This window comes from Narcine bancroftii, chromosome 1 (assembly GCF_036971445.1).
Source record: "Narcine bancroftii isolate sNarBan1 chromosome 1, sNarBan1.hap1, whole genome shotgun sequence".
NCBI lineage: Eukaryota > Metazoa > Chordata > Chondrichthyes > Torpediniformes > Narcinidae > Narcine > Narcine bancroftii.
The window spans coordinates 255,717,914-255,745,447 of NC_091469.1; the positions used below are offsets into that span (position 1 = coordinate 255,717,914).

The window sequence follows — 27,534 nt, forward strand, 5'->3', positions numbered from 1 at the left end:
CGGTAGCTCAAACACTGTGACCAATCTAAAATGAACAAAATGAGAGGTATAAGTTTACCCAAGACAGAACCTTCACCCTGGATGTTGGGGGGGGGGGGGGGGGTGATAGGAACTTTTTACGGTGGACTGCCTGAAGGCGCCCCATCTGGACTTATCACAGCCGGTGCAGATGGCTGCGCCCAAGCACCGGGGCCGGCCGCCAAAGCGACAGGATGCATAGTCGGTTCTGGGGGGTTGTGTGGCGGCACACATCCTCATGGTGACTGGCCCCGCTTGAATTGCCATGTGGTAGGGCAGCCATGGGTAAATGGTGTTGTCAGAGGTTTCTCTCTGACTCCAGCATCCCTTCCAGCGCACACCCTGGTCAGCGATTATGATGTCACAATGCACCAGGTGACTGAGCTCATGCTACCCTTAAAGGGGTGTGCTGAATTTGAATTAAAAACAGTCATTAATGACCCTCAACGTGGTGGCTGTGTTTCTTTAACTGCTCACACAGCCACACCATCAAGTAATTTATGTTAAAAACAGACATCAATGGGGCCATCGTCCCCTACACAAACCTAAACAGAGAAAAAGAAAGAAAAGAACTGAAAAGAAAAAAATATCACGCCATCTACACCATATTGTGTTTCATTAGTTACACTTCTTTTCCTACTGGGAACTGATTATTACAGTATCTCTATTTCTAGAGAGGGGGGACTAATCCATCTGAGTGCTGATATATCTCAGGTAAGGTTGCCATACTCCAGCGAATGTGTCATATTTCTTCCAGGGGAATGTAACTCTGCATTTCTACATTCCATCGTGTGGCATTTAGTTGGGAGTCGGACTTCCATGAAACCGCTATACACTTCCTGGCTATCACCAAGGTGTGTATTTTTACTACAATCACAATGTCTGCAGACTTAATGTTTCATTACAGAAGTCATCTTTCTGTTCTTACATCATTTGAAACTGGAAGATCTTCTGGTTGGGGAACTGAAGGTCAGACAACCAATCATTAATTGATGCTTCATGTGCATTGATGCCGAGTGTTCTAAGAAACAAGATCACAGCTAATAACGCAGAGAGTTTATTGCCCAGAGTAAAGAAATCAGTAACTTGAGGACATAGGTTTTAGGTGGGGGGGGCGGGCGGGGGGAATAGATTTAACAAGACCTGAAGGGTACCTTTTTTACACAGAGGATGATGAGCATGTTGAATGGGCTGCTGAAGGAGATGGTTTAGGCACATACTATTGGAATGTTTAAGAAACAATTGGACAGATACATGGATGGGATCAGTTGAGAGGGATATGGGCCAAATGTAGGCAGGTGGGACAAGTATGGTGGGGCATTTTGGGCCAAAGGGCCTTTATCCATGCTCTGTGACTCTTTGACTCCAACAAATAATCTGGTCTTGGTTATTAATAATTGTGTGAGCTTTTGTACTTTGTAATGATAGGCACCCACCCACACCAACTGCAATTTACTTTTAGCTACATCTGTACTTAGGCAAACAGCAGTGATTTCTCAAATTTAGAAGGAACCCCTGAATAAGGCAGAAACTTTTGATAACACTGGGCACTGCAACAAATATATGTGGTGCTGAAGTGAGGATGGAAGATATTTTTTAGGTTTTCACTTCTTTTTATGTTTACACAAAAGATAAATAATAGAAAATGTAACACAGTTCATTTAAAATTAACCTTTTAACATTAACAGGTGCAAGGGTTAAGAATTCAAATAATACATGGGATTTTCCAATTTCCTACTGAAGTTATAGCAGGAAGTGAGCTGAAAATCCTAGAAACAGAAAGTAACAATTTAGGCTGTTACAGCAGGCTTCTGCCAGTCTGCAGTTGAAGTCAGAGAATTTCCATGGCTGTACATATTGATTTACTTTCCTAGAAGCAGTCAAAAAGTGCCTCTGATGTGACCTCTTACAAATCCTTTCACTATGCGCATATCATTCCAGTGCGTTTTGCAATAGTGTAATGTAACGATTTACTATCTCAACACCCTGGCTTATCTAGTTATAAAAAAGCCATAAGAATTACACCCAAAATTCCATTTTTTATAAGGCAATAACTGTAACTTCCTGGTTTTCACAGAATGTTCAAGAGGACACTGCAGAAAACTTTTAATCATCATTTTGCCACAACACACAAAAGTTAATAAACTGTAATCCAGTCCCACATGTTTCTGCCAGCTCTTTGATAGAGCTGTAGAATTAGCTCCATTTCACTTGATTTCCATTTTTTTTTTGTTCAAGTATTTATCCAATTCCATTTTGAATCTTAGAATAAAATTAGCTTTTGTTATCCTTTCATTGAAGCTCACAACAACACGTAGTATAATAAAATGCTTCTTCTTGCCTTCTTAAGGATTCTCCTTAAATCTGCTTTTTCTGGTTATTGGTCTCAGTTATCAAAATTTACATTTTTAAAATCATTTTGAAAACAATCAAACACTCTTCAAACCTTTGTACACAACGAAACAACATATGCTTCTCTCATCTGTGGAACTGGAATGTCTCGTCTCTGGTACCATTCAAGTCTTCACCCTCCCCAAGACCTTGACATCCTGCATTAAGTGTATTCTACAAAATTGAACACAACACTCCAACTGAAAGTTCTATCAATGTTTTATACAGTGCAGTGTCCTTGCTTTAAGACTTCTTCTCCTGTTAATAAAGCTTTGAATTCAACGTGACCTTTTGCTTGCTTTCATAACTGAGCCTGCCATCTTTGTTTGTCAACGTGAACCCTATCATTTGTGTTCTTATACCTCTCTTTGCTGCATCATTTCACCTACATAGCCATACCTCATTCCTCCTTCCAAAAAGTAATATTTTGCCATGTTTTGAACTACATTTAACTTGCATTAAATGATTTTCCAATCCATCCTTTAATTTAATGTCTATTACTGTTCTTCTAACTTACCACCAAATCCTGAGGACAAGATAAAACTGGTTGGAAATATTAAAATGGAGTTGATTCCTATAGAATGTGAATCTGGAAAATTAAGAATGGTAGATGAAATTAACAGTATTTTCCATCAACCTTCAGACAAAAGATACATTTAATGCTTCAGGAATTGGCAGGGAGGGAGTGAGGAACTCAAGAAAAAAACAATCACCAGGGAAGTTATACTGAATAAGTTGATGGAACTGTTGGCGAGCAAATCTTTGCATTCTGATGAATATTATTGGGTCTAAAATTGCTAAAGCCAAAAATGTTGGTTATGTACCTTTGCTGTATAACGTACTGTTTGATCTGCTGAGTTTCCCCAGCTTTGTATTTTTTACTTCAATCACAGTGTCTGCACTACTGTTTTCCTCCCTACTACACTGTGATGCATCCAGTAAGTACATTTTCAATGGTGCATCTGTAGAAGTGAATGACAAGGGGTCATGCCAAACTTTTCTAGCCTTCACGGGTGTGCTTTCTTTTTCAATGTGTCAACACGCTCAGTCCAGATCAGATCATTGGTGATATTTATTCCTAAAAACTTGAATGTATCTATTCTTTCCACTTCAGCACCATTTATGTGGCCAGGGGAATGACCACTGCCCCCTCTCCTGAAGTTAATGATCATCTCCTTTGAACAAGAAGTTGTTATCTTGGCACCACACCACAAGTCTTTCATTTTCCTTCCTGTACGCCGCCTCATCATTATTTGATATTTGGCATTCAGCTGTGTTGTCATGGCAAAATTGAAGATGATGTTGGAACTTTGTTTGACTATGTAATCATGGGTGCAGAGGCTGTATAGTAAGGGACAGCACATGTATACTTTTGGAGTTCCAGTATTGAGTGTGTTCATGAAGATGTTGTTACCTATCTCCACAGATTACAATCTGTTGGCCAGAAAGTTGCAGAGGTGGGGGTGGGGGGAACTGAGGACTGAATCCTAAACTTGGGAATAAGCGTGCTGGGGCCTATGGTATGAAGGCAGAGTTGTGATCAATGAAAAGTTGTCTGACGTAGGTGTTTTGGTGTCCAGATGTCCAGAGATGATAAAATGGCTAGTTCAAAGTTCAAATTTATTGTCAGAGTACATATATGACATCACATACAACCCTGATTCTTTTTCCAGTGGGCCAGACAGAATTTCTACTTATCAATAACTGTAAACTGTACTCAACAAAAAAGATACAAATACATAAGAGAGAAATTTAATAAAGAAAGTAATATAAATAAATAGACTGTGCAATACAGAGAAAAAATATATTCAGTCATAAATAATGTGCAAAGTAAGTGTCTTTAAATGAGTCTCTGACTGAGTCTGTAATTGAAGAGTCTGATGGTGGAGGGGTAGCAGCTATTCCTGAGCCTAGTTATTGTGTCTTGAGTCTTGTGACACTTATACCTCCTTCCTGATGATGGCAGCAATGAAAACAATGATCCTTGATGATTGCTGCTGCACTTCGATAGCAGCATTCCATATAGATTTTCTCAATGGTGGAGAGAGTTTTGCCTGTGATATACTGAGCTGTGCCCACTACCTTTTGCAGGGATTTCTGCTCAGAGGTATTGGTGCCTCGATATTAGGCCATGGTGCAGCAGGTCAGCACATTTTCCACTACCCTTCTGTAGACGTTTGCCAAGGTTTCCAATGTCATACCAAACCTCTGGAAATAGAGCTGATGTACTTTCTTCACAATGTCATTAGTTTGTTGGGTCCAGGAAAGGCCCTCTGAGATAAACATATAACACTACAACACAGTACAGGCCATTTGGCCATAGGTGCTGTGCTGATCCATATATTCCATCCTAAGAAAAAAAAGTACTAAACCTTCCCTACCCTGTAATCCTCTATTTTTCTTCCATCCATATGCCTGTCTAAGAGTCTCTTAAATGCCCCCAATGTTTCAGCCTCCACCACCATCCCTGGCAAGGTATTCCAGGCACCCACAACTTTCTGTGTAAAAAGAATTAGCCCTGATGTCTCCCCTAAACTTCCCTTCCTTAACTTTGTACATATGACCTCTGATGTTTGCTGTTCTTGCCCTGGGAAACAAGTGTTGGCTGTCTACTCTATCTATTGCCTCTCATAATCTTGTAGACCTCTATCAAGTCTTCTCTCACCCTTCTACACTCCAAAGAGAAAAGTCCCAGCTCTTAAGACTTGTTTCCCAATCCAGGCAACATCCTGGTAAATCTCCTTTGCACTCTCTCCATAGCTTTCACATCCTTTCTATAATGAGATGTCCAGAACTGAACACAATACTCTAAGTGTGGCCTTACCAGAGATTTGTAGAGTTGCAACATGACCTCTCTACTCCTGAACTCAATCCCTTTATTAATGAAGCCCAGCATCCTACAGGCCTTCTTTAACTATCCTATCAACCTGTGTGGCAACCCAAAGGTCCCTCTGTTCATCCACTCTCTTAAGTAACCAACCATTAATCCTGAATTCTGGTTTGTCTTTCCAAAATGCATCACCTCACATTTATCCAGATTGAACTCCATCTGCCACTTTCCTGCCCAACTCTGCATCCTGTCTATATCTTTTGAACTTCAACAACCTTCAATCCCATCCACAACTCCTCCAACCTTTGTGCCATCCACAAACGTACTGACCCATTCTTCTGCTTCTTCATTCAAGTCATTTATAAAAATCATAAAGAGCAGGGGTCCCAGAACAGATCCTTGTGGTACTCCACTAGTCACTAAAATCCAGGCAAAATACTTTCCTTCCACTACTACTCTCTTCATTCTTCCTACAAGCCAATTTTTTATCCACACAGCCAAGGTTCCACTGATCCCGTGCCTTTCTGGATGAGTCTCTTGGGTGGGACCTTGTCAAATGCCTTGCTAAAATCCATGTAGACCACATCTACTGCCCTACCCTCATCAATTTCTTTTGTTACCTCCTCAAAAAACTCAATTAGGCTCGTCAGGCACAACCTTCCCTTCACAAAGCCATGCTAACTATCCTTGAGTAGTTTGTACTTCTCCAAATGTTTACAGATCCTATCCTTAAGAATCCTCTCTATTAGTTTGCACACCTCTGATCCCCAGTGATCACTGGATTGTACATTTCTAACTTTCCCTCCAGCTCCTTGATTTTGATGATATTGAGTGCAAGTTTTAAATCTCTCTCCTGTATGCTGACTCATCACTCCTTTTTATATAACCTACTACTATGCTATTTTCAACAAATTTGTAAATGGATTTGTTGTCATACCGAAGTCATAGGTATGCAACCCTGTGATAAATGGTATCTGCAGTGGATCTATTTGGTTGATAGTGAAATTGAAATAGGTAAAAGCTACCTAGTAGGCTGGAGTTGATGTAAGCCATGACTAGCTTCTCAAAATGATGGTGGATGTCAGAGCCACTGGTAATGAATCATTAAGGCCTGCTATTGTGCTTTCCTTCAGCACTGGTATGATGGTGACCTCTCTTAAAGCAAGTTGGACTTTGGCCTATTGTAGGGAGACTGAAGATATTTGTGAATTTGTCTGCTAGTTGATCCATGCAGGGTCTCAGGAGACCTCCCAGGACTTTATCTGGGCTTTCCGTGAGCTCACCCACCACCAGGCCAATCTGACTTCAGCAGCAGTGATCATGAATGCAGCAATGTTAGCAGTAGTTGGTGTGGATGTTACTGCCCCTTGGCTCCCTGTTTGAAGTAGAACACATATAGTTCATCGAGGACTGCTGCACTACTGCATGCTATGCTGCTCGGCCTTGCTTTACATTCTTGATAGCATGTATTCCTGCCCTAGTCACTGTGTGTTCCTGTTGTGTTCATGAGACTCAAGCCTAGTGAAGTATTTCTTCTTGACTCCCATGATGTCCTTGTGAAGATTGTACATGGATTTCTCCTGGAGTGCTGGATTTGCTGACTTGAATGCCCAAACCTGGCCTTCAGCAGTGAGTTGACTTTGCAGTTCATCCATGGTTACTGACTGGGGAATACCTTTATTGTCTTCTTAGTCACACAATCTTCTGCACAATTACTAGTACAGTGGTGGTGTATTCATGGAAGTTGTTCACTGAATCCTTGAACGACTCATAGCAGTTGCATTATGATGTCATCTGTCTCCACGACAAAATGAGTGGTGTGCCACAGTGATCGGTCCTGGGCCTCAATTTTTTTAAACAATTTATATAAATTACTTTGGTAAAGCTCCCAATATATAATTACTAAATTTGCTGTAGACACTGGGATAGATAAGAAAGTAAACTGTGAAGAGAACATTAGAATGCATAGATACATTAGGTGCAGGACACATTATCTAACCGATGAAAGATTTCAGAGCTCTGAGATGTGCAAGGATTTGTGGATGTCCTTGTCCATAAATCATAAAAGAACAGTAAGTAATTATGAAAGTGGATAGAATGATATTATTTATTGCTTGGGAAACTGAATGCAAAACTAAGGAGGTTATGCTACAGGGTGTTGAAGTATTAATGCTGAATATGTGATTTATTCACCCTGTAAACCACTGTCCAGACAATTCATCTTGGCAAATTCAAAGTCAAAGTTTGGGATTTGACCTTGATCTCAAGGGTCCACAATGGAAACAGGCATTGCTGAAGGCCACCTGGAACTTGTGTACAATATTGGTCTCCTCATTCAAGGAAGGATGTCAATTTGTGGGAATCAATTGAAGAAGGTTTACTAGATTAAAATGCATTATGAGGAAAGACTGGACACATAATGCTTGCATCCATGGGAGTTCAGAAAAATCAGAGGCAAATATTAAATACATAAGTTTCCAGGGTGTCTTGCCAGGGTGGATGTGAATATTTCAGCATCTTTCCTCTGTGGGAGAATCTAGAACTAATGGTCACTTTTTAGAAATAGGGGGTCATCTATTTTAGACAGGCATAAGGCAAACTTTTCTCAGTGTCTTTTTAACTTCCATCCTCAAAAGTAGAGATTTTCAATCTTTTAAAGGCAGAGTTGATAGATCCTTGATTAGCAAGAGGTGAAAGACACCAGGGATAGGTGGGAAAGCAGTGTTGAGGTGACAACCAGATCAACCACAATCATAAATGAATGGGAAAGAAAGCTCACAAACTTAGAGGCAAATGGCCACTCCTGCTCCTAGTTCATACATTCATGTATGTGTACATTTCCATTTCATGTCATTTGCAAACATTGAAATTAAAGAGTACTTGCCAACACATTGTCAGCCAAAACTTAACTTTCTTTTATCAAGTTTTCTGCAGTCACTTACCACCTGAAGAGTGGACATCATCAGTGGAGGTCTACTTTGGAATATCAATCTCTTTGTGATTACTAAGCTCACCAATACACTCTTTCTTCTTAATGATTTTTCAAACGATTATTTCTGCTAATCCTAATGTTTGGGCAACGTCTCTTACTGTTTTGTTCTTGTTTCTCAGCCTCATAATGGCTTCTTAAACTTCAATTGGCACAACCCTGGTCCTCATGTTGAAAAATGGCAACTAGAGACTCCAAAGGTGATCAAAAGCTGAGAAGCAAGCCTAGCTCTGTTATACCTGCACTTAAATATACTTGAGTACTCAAAAACTTGTGAAGCCAAATATCCCAAACATTATGGTGCCCTGAAATGAAGGGACTATGTATAAAAAATGAATGTATAAAAAGACTATGTATAAAAAGTGAATTTAGACTATGTATAAATGCTGCAGAAACTCAGCAGGTCAAATGGTGTATTTTATATGGCAACAATCAAGATACTTAACATTGGGTTATATATCTTTATCTTTGCTATATGATGTTCACTGTTTGACCTATTGAGTTTCTCCAGCATTGTGTTTCTACTTCAACCCCGGTTTCTGCAAACTTTTGTGTTTTGCTTAAAAAGTGCTGTAATTTCTACATGGTTAAACCAAAATATATACAAATAACCTTGAATAAAATCTGGAATATGCACTTGAATTACATGTGAATTTTTTTATTACAAATTTAAAACTGTGGAGCACAGGGGCAAATAAAGGAAAAGTAAATGTATGTCCCACATAATGAAGGCCACTGTACATAAAATGACTCTTTAAGCGATTAGCTTAACGATGACTAAATCACCTCCCCTTTGGCTAAAGCCTTTGATTCTGTCATGTGTTCAAAGTAAAGATTATTCTGAAGATTATTCTTGGTGAACAACACTGCAAACCTTCCTTATCAAACAATATTTATCACTGTATCTTGTGCTACAACTTTCTCTTATCCTGATGTGCTTTAATTTTGGTAATATTTTCATAGGCAATGCATCTTTTGAAAATCTGTTTAAATATCAACCTCATTACCTGATCAACCTGCTGCTACTTAAACAAGAAACTTGATTGTTGATCAAACATAATCATCTTTTATCATTTACTAGCCCACAATTTCTACATTATCTCTAAATGATCATGGCCTAGGGTTTTTGGGTTTAGCTGTCCTTCCTTATACAGAATTGTAACTTTTGCAGCCCTCTGATCATTTATTACTTCCTCATTTTCCGAGGAGGGATTGAAAGCCTGTGACCAAAACTCTAAATATTTTCAGCTTTTCTTCTTTTGCCAAAATGAGGTACACCCATTTTAAATAGACATTTTTATTCATTATTACATTTTATTTATTTTCACCTACTCAGTACCTTATCCTTTTATTTCTATACTTACATCATCCTCTTTTGCAGGGAAGATAGTTTATCCTTCCTCGACGATCCACTGCCTGCCTGTTGCCCCTCAGCTAGCTGGAAATCCATTCTTTTGTATTATGTTTGTTACACATTTCCTTTTTTAACATCATGTTTGTACTTTTTATTTCCATCTTAGTTTCCTACTGTTTTATGAATCTTACATTTGTCATAAATGTGATTTCTCTATTTCAATCACATCTATTGCAGTAAATAATACAGTCGACTTTTCCCCATTTTAGGAATCTGCCCATTTTATACTTAACCATTTTTTTAAAGGCATTTGTTAATTTATAATTCTGCCTGTCAATGCTTTGCTGATGTGCATCCACCTGGCAAGATCATTTTTCAATACACTACTGTTAATGATTGTCAAGTTAAATAATGACCCTTGTTCTTTTTCCATACCTTTGAAAACCTATCAATATTATGGTCAACACAAAATCTGCAGATGCTGGGGTTTAGTGCAGTATACAAAATGATGGAGGAGCTCAGCATATCACGCAGCATCTATTAAAAGCAAAAGGCAGTTGATGTCTTGGGCCTGAGCCATTCTCATCAAAAATCAACTGCTTTTAGCTTTGTACGGATGTTGCATGACCTGCTGAGTTTCTCCAGAACTTCTATCAATTTTACAATCGTTTTGGTCCTCTCCCAGCGAAACTTGTTATACTTACCCAAAATTATTATGTTGAAAATGCACTGATCGCACAGGTTTTTTTTATAGACAATGGTGGATTTCCTCCATCTCTTTGTCTTTTTACACTTACTATCACAGCCTGCATATAATTTACACCTCTATCTTTCCCATGGTTTCTTGGCTAATGTCATACATACAATGGTGTAATCATTTTTTCTATTGTATCTTAATTCTAAATAAAGAGAAACTGCCATTGATTCATCAACTAGATCATTGAAAAATACCACCTCCATCCCCTACTTTTCTCTTTCTCTCTCCTGCGTGCCTCATAGCCAAAAGTATTACTAATTCTTTTTTTTCTTATTCTGACTCAAAGTGTGGGCATCACTGGTAGAACAAGAAGTCACCCATTAAACATGGGGATGAGAAGAAATTTCTTCTCTGAAAATCTTCAAACTGGGAGACCTGAGCTGGTTGAATCACTAAATATATTAAAGACAAGATTTTTGTTCTCTGAGCAAGATGAGCAAGAATTATGGGAAAAAGGCAAGGCATTGATTTTGAGGTCCAAAACAAATCAGCCATAATCTTATAGACCAGTAGAGCAGAGTCAAGAGATTGTATGGCATGCCATGTTGTTTGTTGTTTTCTCATGACCATAGAGTCATGACAGATATTACATGGAAATAAGCTCCTTGGCCCACTGAGTCCATACTGGCCATCCAGCATCTATTTTACACTAAAACCACCCTACCTCTTTTATTCTCCCACAAACCTGTTGACTCACCCCAGATTTTATTACTCATCATTGCACTAGGGGCAATTTACAATAGTCAATTGACTTATCAACCCACATATCTTGGATATGGGAAGAAACAGGAGCACCCAGGGGAAGCCTAAGTGTTCTCAGCAGCAAGTGCACATTCCATAGAGTAGCTAATGTCAGGATTAGACCCAGAACAGTGGAGCTGTGAGGCAGCAGCTCTACTAGATATGTCAATGAGCCAGCTATTTTGTACAGGCTACAATAGTTTGAGAAAGTGACTCACCACCACCTTCTCAAGGGCAGTTGGCAACGAGCATTAAATGCTGGGCATACACTCACTCCACAAATGAGATTTTGTTAATTAAGTTCCGCAGTTATCATGTTGGGACCTGAACTCAGATTTCTGGGTCTCTAACCTCTGAATTGCTTGTCCAGTAACATTTTGAGCAGATCTGTTCTCCTGTGATTGGTGGTGCTGAAGAGAACTGCCAGGTGGCGATTCCCCTCTGTTCAGCTTATTTCTGAAATGCAAGTTTGTTCCTAAATCACCCTTGAATAAGGTGATTAGCTAAACCCTCTTCAGATGTTACAACTATCAACTACATTGCTGTGTATCTTAAGTTGACCTATAGCCCCTGGCCAGCAAAGCATGGCGGATTTTTTTGCAAGTAAGCTACTCAGTTCAAAGGCTTTTAGGAAAGGATACTAGTCTCATCAGTGCACTCACATCCAATAAATGAGATAAATTTTCTATGAAGTCTGTGATCACTGCTCTGTTGAGTTCCATTGATGCATCTGCACAAGAACCTGTTTCATCTCTAACTTTGAATGGTCATTTCTTAACTTATCCATCTCTATTTCAAGATTCAATTTATTATCATAGTAATAAAACATTGTCATATTACGTGAAATTTCTTTGCAGCAGGTAGATTCGCCATCAGCAGAAATTGCCTAGGCATCTCTTACGGTCTTACAGTCAGACTTACATTCAGAGAAAGAGAAGCAAAAGAGAGTCCCCCCCAGAGACACTGAGTGTCCATGGATTCACCTCCAGTGCTTCCACAGCCTTTCCAGCTGCACAGAGTCCAGTCCAAACCATTAGTGACCCGAGCTCTATATCCGAACCTCCAATACGGGCAGTAATCCTTCAGTGCCCTCGGCACCCACTCACATCCTGGTTCTGATACCTGGTACCCCTCCAGCCAGTTCGAGCCAGTCCCCATCAGTCCTCACCCTGATCATGAGTCTTCTGATAGCAGTCTCCAGCAGCCCACAGCTTCCGCGGTTCCTCGCCCCGAGTCGCCAGCAGCCCACTGCATGCACTTGTCCCTCACCCACAGAGCCCCAATCTTATCGATAAGCCATTTACATTTACTACATTCATTGATTTCTGCAGTTACCTTAGCCCCAGCATCCTATGCCAGTAAGGATTCCATTCCACTTTCTCAGATTCTCCAATTCCATCATATTTGATGCTGCCATGTTCCATATGAGTGCTTCCAAAATCTTCCTTCCTTTATATTAACAATTCCCTCCACCATGAATTACATTTCAAACCCAGAGCAGGAATACAATTGTCAATGTTTCAGAGGGTGGAGGGAGGCATAATGGTCATAAGCAGGACTGAAACCAAGGTTTCATGTGCCCCATAAACTGACTGGCAAAATTCAGTCCCATTCAAGCTTTCAAATAATGCCTTTTATTTGGCAAAAGTGAGTGAAACCAAAAGAGTTGATAGTGAATGGGAGGACAAATTCAGACTGATGGAAAAGGTAGTAGTGAAGGGAGATGGCAAGGCCTCCATTCCAGAAAGAAATGCAGTGTCCTCAGGATATCTTGGTTAAGGATGGAGAAGAAAGACTGGACATCCATGGTGAAAATGAGACTGTTAATGGAACTTAAGATTGTTGCAAGTATAGCTAGGAAGAGACTGGACAAGAAAGAAACAAAATATAACCAAATCATTTTCCTAGTACATGTCAGGTGAAACAATAGATTGACAAACCTGCTAATGGACCATGAGGACAAATCAGAGTAGGATGTGCATAATTGGGGGATTAAGAGGTAGGATGCTGTGGAGTAAGATCACAAGGGAGATGAGATCAATGTGTGTCTTGGAAATGACGACCTGATGTTCAGTGGTGAGGTCATGGTCTATTGGGAGACACAAGATGATGTCAGAAAATTGGCATTCAGCCCCTGCAAGGTAGAGGTTAACTCATTAAACAGGCGCGGCACTGCCTTTATTGGTAGATTTGATTACAAATTTAAATATTGTAAATTCAGTGCGACGTTCAGGGGGACTAGATTTAAGTGACCAAATGGAGTAGATAACATTGGAATCTTACTGACACATTGGCAGTTTGAAATTAAAAGTATTTGTGGAGGGTCAGAGGTCAGAGGGAGGTGACTCAGAAATTCTGAAAATGTGGAAACAGTTTCACTGTGCAGGATGACTTAAGGCGTGGGCATGGAAATGGAGGTGCTGGAAGTTATCCATTGAGTTGTGGGTGTAAGGGTTGAAACGAATGACCTTTCCTAAGATTTGATCATCTGGGATGACAGAGGAAATCGTCAGAAAATTGGAAGGAGAGATGAAGTTTGAGGAATCTAATGCAGGGAGTGGGAAGATGCAAGAACATTTAAGAACTTCTGAAATATGCCAGCATTAATACCAAAAATTATGAAAAAACTTTTGTGAAAGTGCCAAATAAAGTGAAGATGAAGTGGGCATAGGGATCAGGACACCATAACGTAAAGTGAGCAGGTCATGTGCATATGTACCTTAGCAGTCAACGTTGATTGCCCATTTTATCATTATGCATCAATTTTGTTTACAGGGCTCTTCAAAATTCAAATTTCAAATTTATTGTTAAGAGTACATTCACAACATCACGTACAACCTTTGGGCCAAATTTACTAAGTTCTATACCAGTAACTCTGACCTGTCCTCATCAGGAACTGTAAATAAATTGTACAAATGCAGATGCATAAATATGCAGCAATAAATAACTTGAGCCTTCCGTTTCAAATCCAGCAGTTACATTTCCACCACTATTATTCCCCCTTGGAACTATCATAAGGATTTCCCTTATCTTCACCTTCTGTAGCATTATCCTTCACATTCAGTGAATCATCCTTCATCACTTCTAGAATCTCAAGCACAATGCCACGATCAACTCTACCTTTCAGCATTCTTTGGCTTGGCTTCACGGACGAAGATTTATGGAGGGGGTAAAAGTCCACGTCAGCTGCAGGCTTGATTGTGGCTGACAAGTCCGATGCGGGACAGGCAGACATGGTTGCAGCGGTTGCAGGGGAAAATTGGTTGGTTGGGGTTGGGTGTTGGGTTTTTCCTCCTTTGTCTTTTGTCAGTGAGGTGGGCTCTGCGGTCTTCTTCAAAGGAGGTTGCTGCCCACTGAACTGTGAGGCGCCAAGATGCACGGTTTGAGGCGATATCAGCCCACTGGCGGTGGTCAATGTGGCAGGCACCAAGAGATTTCTTTAGGCAGTCCTTGTACCTCTTCTTTGGTGCACCTCTGTCACGGTGGCCAGTGGAGAGCTCGCCATATAACACGATCTTGGGAAGGCGATGGTCCTCCATTCTGGAGATGTGACCCACCCAGTGCAGCTGGATCTTCAGCAGCGTGGACTCGATGCTGTCGGCCTCTGCCATCTCGAGTACTTCGATGTTAGGGATGAAGTCGCTCCAATGAATTTTGAGGATGGAGCGGAGACAACGCTGGTGGAAGCATTCTAGGAGCCATAGGTGATGCCGGTAGAGGACCCATGATTCGGAGCCGAACAGGAGTGTGGGTATGACAACGGCTCTGTATACGCTAATCTTTGTGAGGTTTTTCAGTTGGTTGTTTTTCCAGACTCTTTTGTGTAGTCTTCCAAAGGCGCTATTTGCCTTGGAGAGTCAGCATTATGAGTGTGTTCTCTCCACAACTTCTGTGATCACTCCAATATCATTCCCAATACTCTTCCCTTTTTTTACCACACTTGTACAGGTGCAGAACATGCATTAAATGTTCCATTCCATTTCCAGTGTGATCTTTCTGACCTGAGTGAAATGAAGTCTGCTGACGCTGTGATTATAGTTAATATTTAAAAGTGCCCTTTCTGTTCTTGGTTTTCTGCACCCTTCCAAAGAAGTCAAAAGTAAGCTTGAATAGAAGTACTTCCATTTCTAATTATATATAACAATTTCAAATAATGATTCTGCTATTCCTATATACATCACAATCTTTTGCTTTTCTTATTCCAGTATCATTTGTTCTTACATTGTGCCTTTTATTTTGTCGTTTAATTTCTAGTATATTCCATAATAATTAATTGCTGGTTAGGGATGCAATATATTTTGAAATAAAAATTTAAAGAAAGAAAACTAAGAGCTAATTAAAAAAGATGAATTTTATTGAATGTGGTAGAATGTGGCACCTTATTGAATTATTAGGCTAAACTTGAATACCATGAAAGAAATTTTAAAATAATTGATTCAATGTAAGCTAATTAATAAATTACTTAAACAAGGTTTAATCTCTAGCATGGAAGAGCCAGGGTAGGGACTCTCAATTCCATCAAAGCCATGTCCAGTTCATGTCCTGGTCAAACATATGTGCAGAAAAAGTCACCAACTGGAACTGTTTGAGCTACAGTTGGTACCTCTGTATCAAAGCCTAAAGCATGTTTCAAGAGGTGGTCACCCTACAGCTTATGAGAATGCATGGAGAGGGATTGAACAACCAACAGATAAATCAAACAGATAGAGCAGGTCCTACCAAATTGCTTCACTCTCTTATTGATATCAGGACACCAAGAAATATATAGGAACAGAGGGACTTTGAAGAGCATATCCACTGATCCCTAAAGTCAGCAAGACAAGAAGTTGGTCAAGGGATACAGAATATCTAATTATTATTATTAGTCAAAACTTTGGCTAACTAAGCAGGGAAAGCTATATGAGAATGGCTTAAAGCAATAAAGTTGCCACAGCCAGTGTAATGCCTGCAATTCTGATCATTTTATAGGCAGAACATTACACCATTAAAGAGGTTACAGGGATAATTACAAAGATACTGATACACAAGAGAATTTTGGCTATGTGGAAAGATTAGCTTAGCTGTCATTATTTTCCATGGTCATAAGTTATTGAAGAAAGATTTAATTGAGGTTAAATTAATGAAGTGCTGAAATGCAGTATACAGGAAAATCTTTTGTTTCTTAGCAAAGAGCTCAATATTGAAGGGCATTGTTTTAAAATAATTGGCAGAATGATTAGAGAAGGAGAAATTGTTTCACCCAGAGGGTGAAGTAGGTCTGAATGTCCCTGTCCAAAGGGTGGTGCAGGCAGAAATCTTGATGACATTTAAGACACTCTTGATGAGTGTTTTAAATGCCACAGTCTTCAAGGTAATGAATCAAATGTTTGATTTTTCGAGGTATCTCTTTTACAATTGGCATGCTCTAGATGGACCTAATGCACCCCTTCTATACTGTAAATTTTTGGGATCAAGTAACTTTTTTTGCAATTTGATAATTACACTCCACATATATTAATGTCTAGTGAACATTTGCTGTCAAAAAAATTCCATTAACTTTTTATTCTCCCAGCACACTTTTGGAGGTGATACACTGATATATCACAAACCTTATTGATGGAATTAAGAATATTGCTTCTAGCTAAAGTAGGGGATTGCTCTTCCCCTACTTTTATTAGTAGCATCTGTTAACTACTCATTTTTTGCTTGGCAGTTTACATTTCTACTTTCTCCATTAAAAACTTTTAATTATAAATTTAATTAAATCATTTATTGAAATGTATTTTATAATTAAAATGTTCATGAAAAAAGGCATGAATATGAAATATAATTGTTAAAATGTGTTTATGTAACAGATTATGTAATCAAAACTGTGTAAAATAAATCTGAAATAAAGTTCATAATATAGCGTCTCACGCACAGAGACACAAACCGGCCCGCAAAATGGCCGATGAATGTGGCGACCGCGCGGACCTGGGGGTGACACCAGCTGTCGTCCCAGGTGACCTCTGCACCATGGGAAATTGGGGAACTCTGGCAGAAACGCCGGCCAACCTGAGGTCGGCGCTCCAATGACACGGGGCCCTGACATCAGCACCAGTGGCCCATATAAGCAGAGCTGCCAGTGCAATAAATCAGTTTTCGACTTTGTCTCTTCGTGTGTGTGTCTTCCTTCCACACTTGTTGTAGCACATACACTACATTAGTGACCCCGACGGGTCCAACTGCCAGTTGGACCCGAAGAAGTCAAATCATGTGGAGCCAGAGACCATCCACATGATCTCTCTCAGGCTGCCAATGTTCTGGGTGCCGCAGCCACATGTATAGTTCGAGCAGGCCAAGGCTCAGTTCCAGATTCGCTGCATCACCGCCAACAACACCCGCTACTTCTATGTTGTGAGCGCCCTTGATCAGGACACAGTGGCAAGGGTTGTAGATTTCCTATGGGAGCCTGAGAGCAAGGCAAATACGTGGCCCTCAAAGAACTATTACCCCGCACTTTTGGCTTTCCTGGCGTGAGCACGCTGCCCAATTGCTGCATATGGACAGATTGCAGGACAGGGTCCCATCCGCCCTAATGAGTGAGATGCTCGCATTAACCGAGGGCCACAAAGCCTTGCCTGCTCTTGGAGAAGATCTTCCTGGAGCAGCTGCCCGAGGACATACACATCTTGCTCACAGATGAGGACTTCAGTGACCCTCAAAGGGTTGCAGCCATGGTGAACATGCTCTGGAGAGTGTATAAGGACACCAGGGCCATCGTAGACCACATCAGCAAGCCTCATAAAACAGCCCCCAGCAAGTTCAAGGTCAGCAGAGAGGCAAATGAACACTCTGGGACAGCTATGTTACTACCATCAGCGATGGGGTGCAGAGGCCCATTGATGCCGCCCACCCTGCAGGATTTCAGGAAATGCCCTGGCCAACCGTTATTGATGGCTGTGGCAGTTGGCCCACATGATAGCTTCCTCCATGTCTGGGACTCACTGTCGGGCAGGCATTTCCTGGTCGACACCAGTGCCAAGATAAGCATCCTATCCCTCTCACAGGCCTCAACATCTGCAGCAGCAAGCAGGGCCCAACGATGAAGGCAGCCAACAGATCCTGCATTTGAAGATTCAGGACCAGCACTATCCACCTTCATTTTGGCAACAGTCGCTTTACATGGACCTTTACCCTCGCACTCCTGGGGCCGACTTTCCTCAGACCCACTGCTTGCTGGTTGACCTCAAGGGATGGTGCTTGGTGCACAGCAGAACCTTTCAGACTCTGCCCCTGGGGGAAGCCAAGCTATCCACCCCTTCTCTCCCACTGGGACTCTATAACACTCTTGGACAATGAATTCGCCTGCATCCTGGTGGAGTTCCACTTGATAATGGCAACACAGTTCTCCACAGTCAAGCAAAGACATGGGGTAAGGCACCACATACTGTCCGAGGACCCCCTGCTCCACACAAGGGCACATTGACTCTCTCCCAAAAAGCTCAGCCTGGCTAAGGAGGAGTTCAAAAAGATGGAGGAGCTCAGGATTGCGTGGCACTCCAACAGTCCCTGGGCCTCTCCCCTCCGAGAGATATCCCATGACCTCATCCGGGGATACCACCAAGTCCAAGTTCACCCACAGGACATCCCCAAGAGTGCAATTATAATCCCTTTTGTTTGAATTTCTCCGCATGTCCTTCAGACTAAAGAATGCAGCACAAACTTTCCAGCGGCTGATGGACACAGTGGGCCAGGACCTCCCATTTGCGTTCATCTACTTGGATGATAGTCTCATCACCAGCTGCAGCTGCAAAGACCACATGTCCCCCCTGAGACAACTGTGTACCCATCAACCCTGCTAAGTGTCAGTTTGGTCTGGATTCCATTGACTTCCTGGGGTACAGGGTTAACAAGTGTGATGGATTATATATTTTATATTGTATATAGATATTATTTTGAAAGAGGTAGATTGTGAGGGTAGTGTAGGTCACAAACACTTCACTAAATAAAATCTCATTTAAAAAGCCAGAGCTCTGCTCAAGCCAGACAGTCCAGGCTCCAAGTACCTTTGCAAAAACTCTGAAGAATGCCTATAGAGACTCCACAAATAGGTGTTTATTGGACATGCTGCGGAGTCATGGATTATTGTTTTGAAAGCAACAAATGAACGGACTTTGAAAATTGGGTTCGGTGCCGCAATCTGTCTGAATGCAGTTTGGTGTTCTCGGAAGGCCATGTGGTTTTGCAAGAAAAGAGAGGAGACCAAAAAGGCTTCCTCTAAGAGAGAGAGAGAGAGAGAGAGAACTGGTTTCTGCAGCATGGCAAGCTGGCAGCTTGTTTAAAAACCACATTTTGAAGAAGGGTTGTGAGTTCTGAGTTCAGCCTGTTCAAAACCCTTGTGATCCATACAAGAGTAAATGGCTGGCTAGAGTGTTTCACCTGAAACGAGGGAAATATAAAGGAACTCTGTGGTGACCTGCAAAAGAGGTTATCATTTGGAAAACCCTGATGGGGGAACTTTCTTTAGCAAGACACTGAAGTTACTGATCAGAAGGAATCAGTTTGTGTGTATCCAATGAGCAACGAATCTCACTCTGAAACCCACAAGAACCTTCCTGAGTGGTAACCATTTAAGTACCAGAGCTTGGTGAAAATTCATAAATGTTAAATTCTGTGCACAGTATAAGAATTGCCGGATACCAGTGAACTTCGACAAGTGAGAGGTGAAATTGGACTCTGAATCAAAGAACTTTTCTGAACTTATACACATTACCTAGAAGTGCACTTAGTATTAGAAGGGGATTAAATTAATAGTAATAAGTTAAAGTTTGATCCTTTTTTATGTTTAAAGAAAATTTAAAATGACTTTTGTTTAAGTAACCATTTATCCTGGTGAATTTCTATTGCTGCTGGGTTTTGGGGTCCTCTGGGCCCATTACACAATCATGGAATCACACTGCACCCCAAGAAGGTTGAGGCGGTCCGGCACTTCACTAAACCACGCGTGGTAAAAGGACTGTAGGAATTTGCCTGTATGATAAACTTTTACCACAGGCTCATAACAGCAGCAGCAGCGCTGATGAGGAATCCTCCAGGATGTTCCAGAGTGCCAAAGACTCACTGGCCAATGCCACCCTCCTGGTTCACCCCAGTCCAGAGGGACCTACTGCTCTAACTGTTGACTCCTCCAGCACAATGGGAGGGGGCGTACCAGAACAACTCATCAAGGGCCAGTGACAACCCTTGGCCTTTTTCAGCAGGCACCTCCACCCCCCCAGAACTCAAATACAGCACTTTGACTGGGAGCTATTAGCGCTGAACCTGGCGGTAAGACATTTCTGTTACTTTTTTGGAAGGCCGACAATTCAGGGTGTTCACTTATCACAAGCCACTGACTTTTGCCTTCCATAAGGTATCAGACCTGTGATTGGCCGGGCAGCAGAGACATGTCCTACGTGTCCGAATTTACCATGGAGATTCAACATATCACAGGGAAAAACAACGTGGTCACCGATGCTCTGTCTCGCCCCACGATTGAGTCGATACACGCCCTGTTCCAAGGGGTCGATTACATGGCCCTCACTAAAGCTCAGCAGCAAGACCCTGAGATCCCCGCTGACAGGACAGTCATCTCCAGTCTCAGGGTGGAGGATGTCCCAGTCGGCCGAGGTAATCTGACACTGCTATGTGACGTTTCTACTGGCAGCCACGCCCAATCATCTCAGCTGCATGGAGATGCCAGGTTGTTGATGCTATCAATAACCTGGCACACCCTGCCATCTGTGCGATGGTCAAAATGGTGTCTAACAGGTTTGTCCTGCAGCAACCCCCACTGCATGGCCAGCTCAAGCATCATGTCCGAATAACTTAAGGACTCACTGGTATGTGTTTGTGAGGAGGTGCACACACAGGCCACCATTACAATGACCCTACGAGGGGCCCTACAAGGTCATTAGAGGCATTAGTTCCAACTTTGTCCTTGACCAGTGGTTCCCAACCTTTTTCTTCCAACTCACATACCACTTTAAGTATTCCCTATGCCCTGTGCTTTGTGATTAGTAAAGGATTGCTTAAGGTGGTAGGTGGGTGGAAAGAGATAAATTTGAAAACTACTGTTTTAATCATGCCTAATTGACTCGTTATGTGCACGGTTTCATAACTCCAAAGGAAATGGGCCAATGACAATTTTTCTCAAGCAAAATATTTCAGTAACAATTGGGCCTAGAGCAGTGGTTCTCAACCTTCCCTTCCCACCCACATACCACCTTAAGCAATCCCTTACTAATCACAGAGCACCAATGATATAGAGAATACTTAAAGTGGTATGTGAGTTGGAAGAAAAAGGTTGGGAACCACTGTCCTTGACATTGGCTGTAAGGAGGAAACCTTTACTGTCAAGTGCCTGAAACTGGTTTATCTGGACTATAACAAGCCAGTCTCCACCCCAACCCTGCGATGAAGGGGCAGGTCACCAGAGGCTACAGCCAATGGCCCGGTCACCAGTTCTGGGGAGGGTTCATGTAGCGGCCTACCCATGAGAAGCGAACCGGCCCCCAAAATGGCCAAAGAACACAGTGACCATGCAGACCAGGGGCTGACACCGGCTGTCATCCCAGGTGACTTCCACACGGTGGGAAGATAGGGTACTCTGGTGGGAACACCAGACAACTTGAGGTCGGAACTCCGATGATGTGGGGCCCTGACATTAGCACCAGGGGCTGCCAGTGCAATAAATCAGTCTTCAATTTTGACTGCTTGTGTGTGTCTTCCTTCCACACTCGTTGTAGCGTGTACACTACAACAACAATAAATTTGTTTTAAATATAATGCAAATATCACTTTCTGTTCTGGGTTAGAATTAGGATTTTATTTTGTTAAAAAATGAGTGAGGAATGAAACATACAGTGGAATATTGTGTTCAATTTAAAGTGTAAACTACAGTCTGTGATTATCAGCTTGTGCCTGCTGACAAATCCCACTTTTGACCAGATTTCCATACCCTTGATGCAGACATTCTCCTGAACTTCTGTGTGGTTCTTGGAAAATTGGTTCTTGGAAAATCTGTTCTTGAATCTGTTGGTGCATGATCTCACACTTGCGAATCTTCTTCAGGTTGGGAGGGAGGTGAAGAGAGTGTGGCCAGGGTTGGATGAATTTTTTAATATGTTGGCTACTTTTCCAAAGCAGCAGGAATTAAAGATGGAATTGATTGAGGCGAGAGGATGTGATGGCCTGAGCCATGTTCAGAACCCTCTGTAGTTCCTTTAATTCTTAGGTAGAGTAGTTCACATGCCATGCAGTGTGTTTTTAACAGTACATCTAGTGTGCTGTTTTGGCCATTGCATCGATGTGGATGGACAAGGACACATCATTGGAGATGTGTACCATTAGGAACTTATAGCTCCACTTCAGCACTGTTGATGTGGATAAGGAATGATCTCCACCCCTCTTCTGGAAGTATATATCCAGCCCTTTGGATTTGCTCACATTGAGGGTGTGATAGTTGTCATGTCAGCAAGTCTCAGGTCCATCTATCTCTATTCTGTACTCCCCCTCATCATCATTAAAGATTCTGCTTATGATGACAAAATGGTTGTACAGGGTTGACAAGTTGTTGTTCACTGTCCACAGCTCAGTATCAACACGATCATACCAGCAAAACATTTGACCAAGCTAAAGGATCTTGGACTCAGTTTGACCCTCTGTAACTGGATCTTTGACTTCCTCCACAGCAGTCTCCAATCACTGCAAGTCAGCAACATCATCTCCACATTGACCATCAACATAGGGACACCCCAAGGCTGTTTACTTCATCTCTAATCTACTCCTTGTACACTCATGACTGCATAGCCAAGGTAGGCTCTAACGTGATCTACAAATTTGCTGATGACTCCACTGTTATTGGCTGAATAACTGGAAATGATGAATCAGAATACAGAATAGAGATCAAGAATCTGGTCGGGTGGTGCTGGAAGAACAATCTAGCTCTCCAGTACAGAGACTGGAAGACCAGCACCTTTAGGTTCAAGAACAGTTTCTTTCCAACAGACTCTTGAACTTCCCTTGTAAGCTCTGAAACCACAAATGGACTGTCTGTCCTATTCCTCTCACTTCTTTTTGCATCAGGATAACTAAATATTTATGATCTCTCATTTTTTTATATTTATTGTGTTTTTTTTAATTCAATGAAGTACATTGTAGTTGATGTTCTTTTTTACCAAATTCCATTCAGATGTAGCAGGTATGAATTCTGGTGCACTGTACTTTGTACACTGATATGACAATAAACTCATTATCAGCACAGTCGGAGATGAGTTTGAGACGTGAACACATGTAACATCTTCGTCAACTTGTGGGAATCCTCTAACCTGTCCTGAATCAAGAAGAAGCACCTGAGAAGACACTGTGCACACGAAGACTCTCTGACAGGAGAAGGAAAAACCAAGTTCAGACAATGGAAGAATTGCCCAAAATTTCAAACAACCTACTGACTCATCCCATCATGCATCTCCTAACTTGTGGAAGACTGTGGATTTCCCAATGGGCTTTCACCCTTCAGAGAACTGTAATGGGAGCACATCATCCTTCATGGTAAGACTGTCTAAAGAGAAAAATGCAACATAGTGCTACCTCTGATCCACAAGTCTAAAATTAAAAAAAAAATACTAGCAGTTCTTCAGTATTTTAAAAATCAAGGTCATAGCAATTCATTTCAAAAATGGTCTCCTCTCTAACACTCTGACTTTCCCTCCCTCCCTCATTGCTCTCCAAAAACACATCAAACATTATGCTCAGCTTTTGGTGCCTACACCAGTTTATCAATGTAATTTTCCCCTTTCCATTATACTTGAGTATTGATGCTTTACTCCCTAACAAACACCTTACAAACTCCACAACTGAAGTTTCAGGAACACCCATCAATATCAATTTGCATAGCCTTCCAGTTCCCTATTATGCCTGCACACTGTCCAACCATTAATCTTTGCACCCTCTTTGTCATCAATTCCCTCAGTAATCTGAATTTCAAAAGGAAATGCATAAAGTTATAGTATAATTAAACAAACTTTAATTCATAAATTAATGCCACAGCTCTAGTAGACACATGATGTACCTATTCTTGGAATCGAAAGAACCAGAAGTACTAATATACCTGAAAATAAAAAAATTGCGAGACTTAAATAATTGCAAAATAATTAGCTCTCAGAAGTTTATTAGCAAAGAAATGAAGAAAAGACAGATCAATGGAGCTGTGGTATTGTACGGTCATTATGTAAAAGCATCTTTCATGACCTCAAAACCTTCGCTAGATGCTACCCAGACAATGAATGTGTGTAGCTTGCAATGCTTCTCTTAGAGTGATGGACTAAATTGTCCTACAATGTCCATCTGGGACAAGAGAATCTTTCTCTTCTGAAAAACCGCAAGGTAGACAAACTGCTTATTTTCTTAAACATTCTCCTCCTCACCCTTGGATATCTAATCAGCTCCTTTGACCCTACTCCATGATTCCCAGGCAATCCTTTGATTCCAGGTCATCAATCTGTGATCCTCTGCTCCTTCACGGTCTCCATGGATTGGAACTCTGCTCCTTTCCTCATACTTTATCACATCACCTGCTCAAATCCACATTCTGGTCAATAGCTCCCTCCAAACATCTGAAACATCTGATTATGATTACACCTGACTCCCAGCCTCTGATTCCACATTCTGCCTCCTTCTTCCAGCCTCTGATCCCCCATCTACTTCCAGTCTCTGATCTCTCACTCCACCACCTATTCTTAACCTCTGATCCCTCATTCCTTCTCCTACTTCCTGCTTCCCCTCCCTGACAGTGCACCTGCACTGACTATATGTCTCTAATCAACCCATCCTTCACAGTGTCCATGCCTTGGATGATCTATTCATATACTACTCCCTCAATTCCGATTGCTGTGCCCTCCCATTCATGCCTCTCCCCATCACAAAATTTAGGTCTTCCATAATGGTCCCCTTTCCCTTTGCCATGGTTAAGTCACAGACCCAACCATCCTGGGAGTGGAGGACCAGGGATGCATAGAAGTGCATGAAAAAGTACATCTTCTCGGTTGCAGCCAAGGACTTTGGTGGTTGGTTCTCTACATCTGTGCCATTCTAGCACAATCTGTTGGAGGCAGTAAAAATTTTAGCAGGTATTTGCTGATATTTTAATATCATAATAGATAACTAATAGGCATAATTTGCAATGCTGTTGTGGCCATCTCCTTTCTTCCAATTTATGGACTACCACATGCTATTTCAGATATGAATTTCTTTCAGCCACAGATAGTTTTTAAAAATTAAAAATCAAATGAATTAAACTAATTAATTAACTCTTTGTTTATATAGGAAGAATGCAGATTGATGCAAGAAGTAGACAATTCCTGTGAACCAAGTCTGAAGCTCATCTCTAATCCTCCAAATGATTGCATGGGTTTCAACCACATGCTTCAGCTTCCTCCAATATCTCAAAGACATGCAAATTGCTCCACCCTTTGGCTGCTGTCAATTGTTCTTTGAGGAATCCAGGGGCAGACAATGGGAGCATGTGGATAAAAAATGGCATTAGTGTAGAATTAATGTAAATGGATGTATGATTTTTGGTGCAGATTCAGTGTGATAAAGAGTCTGTTTTTATGTTATATGACTCTATTCTTTCCAGTCTGAACAGAGGGATCTGGGAATACAGATACATAATTCCCTGAAAGTGGTGTCACAGGTAGATACAGTTGTAAAGAGAGCTTTTGACATATTTGCTTTCACATTGAGTACTGGAGTTGGGATGTTATGGTAAAGTTATATAACACATTTGTGAGGCCAAATTTGAAGTATTGTGTGCAGTTTTGGTTACCTAACTACAGGAAAGTTATCAATACGCTTGAAAGAGTGCAAAGAAGATTTATTAGGATGTTACCCAGACTTCAGGAACTGAGTTACAAGGGAGGGTTAAACAGGTTAGGACTTTGTTCCCTGAAGCATAGAAGAATGAGGGGAAATTCAATGGAGGTATTTAAAATTATAATGGGTATAGATAGAATAAATACAAGTAGGTTTTTTCCACTGAGGGAAGGTGAGATACAAAAGTGAGGACGTAGGTTAAGGGTGAAAGGAGAAAAGTTTAGTGAGAACTTCTTCACACAGAAAGTGTTGGGAGTGTAGAATGAGCGGTCAGCTGGTGTGGTGAATGTGGGCTCAATTTAACATTTAAAAGAATTTGGACAGGTACGTGGATGGGAGGGATATGGAGGGCTACGAACTGGGTGCAGGTCAGTGGGACGAGGCAGAATATTAGTTCAGCACAGACTAGAAGGGCCTGTTTCTGTGCTGTAATGTTCTATGGTTTAGTAATGCAATTCATTAGGGATGCCATGGTGTGAAATAGCCCTGGAAGAGAGGCAGAGATTCAGGTTAAATTAAATCCTTGTTGTTCTTGAACTGGAAAGATTAATCACTAGCTTGACCAAGCATGGAACAACCCCATGAAAAGATCCTTTTCTCCCTCCTTACCAAAGATCAGAGATGTGGGTTTTAAGTGTATTAGAAATTGAGGTGCAGCTGCTTCAGATATTGGAAATTGCAACACAATGTACCTGATGTCCATAAAACATTCGCTCTTCTCGGTTACAGAAACTGCAGATGTCTCGGAATTCTGTGAATTTCATTAATGTGTGGGATGGGACCACAGCATAGAACATTATCCATGGCAAATCTCTAAAGAAAAATGGAAAGATTTCCAGATAAGATTTCCTTCTATTATGGAGAACTGGATGTTAATTGGAATATCAGCAGAAATGAAAGCAATCAAGCAGAGTTTGTGAAGGGATAGATTTTTCAAAAAACTTCCTCATGCCATGACATTCTCCCATTTTTTAGTTCATTTCATTGTGTGGGATTGTCAAGACATGTTTATTTGTTGTTCATACCATAACCATTGTAGTGTACAGCGAAAACGAGGTAGTGTTTCTGCAGACCGTGGAGCTGGTGATTTACGTGGCTGAATTATATCAGAAACTTTTTTATAAATAATATACCACTTATAAATATCATTTTACATATTATAGCCCTGTGTCCCTTTAAGAGAACAGATTTAACAATCTGCCTGCAGGATTTGAAGTGACTGTGAAACTTGCAGCAAACTTTGAAGACATCGTTTTCCTAAATGGATACATTTGAAGAGAAGCAAGGCAGTGTCTAAAACACAGGTACAGAGACTGTCAGAAATACAAATTCTCACACATGAGTCTCTTTAAAGTTGGTGACACGACAAGCTTTATTTACAAGTCTGCAGAGTTGGACTCAACTGGCTTCTCGCCAAGTCAAGCCCCGATACATACAGTGCATTGATTTTTATACCTTTTTTGCTTGTCCTTCCCCTCCTCTTTAACACTGTTTTAATTGGTTAGTTTTTGCAAAATCATTCTAAGTACACTTGCATTTGTAATTATCATGTTAGTCAAGTACACTACGAACTCTGCACA

At 41.2% G+C, this 27,534-nt stretch overlaps 1 long non-coding RNA gene across 4 annotated transcripts; it reads left to right on the top strand.

Moving 5' to 3' along the window:
* The first annotated feature begins 481 nt into the window (after positions 1-481).
* On the top strand, positions 482-25,698 carry LOC138741616 (uncharacterized). 4 transcript variants are annotated; one of them, XR_011343614.1, is made up of 4 exons: positions 482-732; positions 22,774-22,896; positions 23,274-23,632; positions 25,406-25,698. It is a non-coding gene; the product is annotated as an uncharacterized lncRNA (long non-coding RNA). The 4 variants fall into 4 exon arrangements; XR_011343617.1 differs by having other exon boundaries at positions 22,777-22,896; XR_011343618.1 differs by lacking the exon at positions 482-732 and adding an exon at positions 6,415-7,311.
* Positions 25,699-27,534: the final 1,836 nt, after the last annotated feature.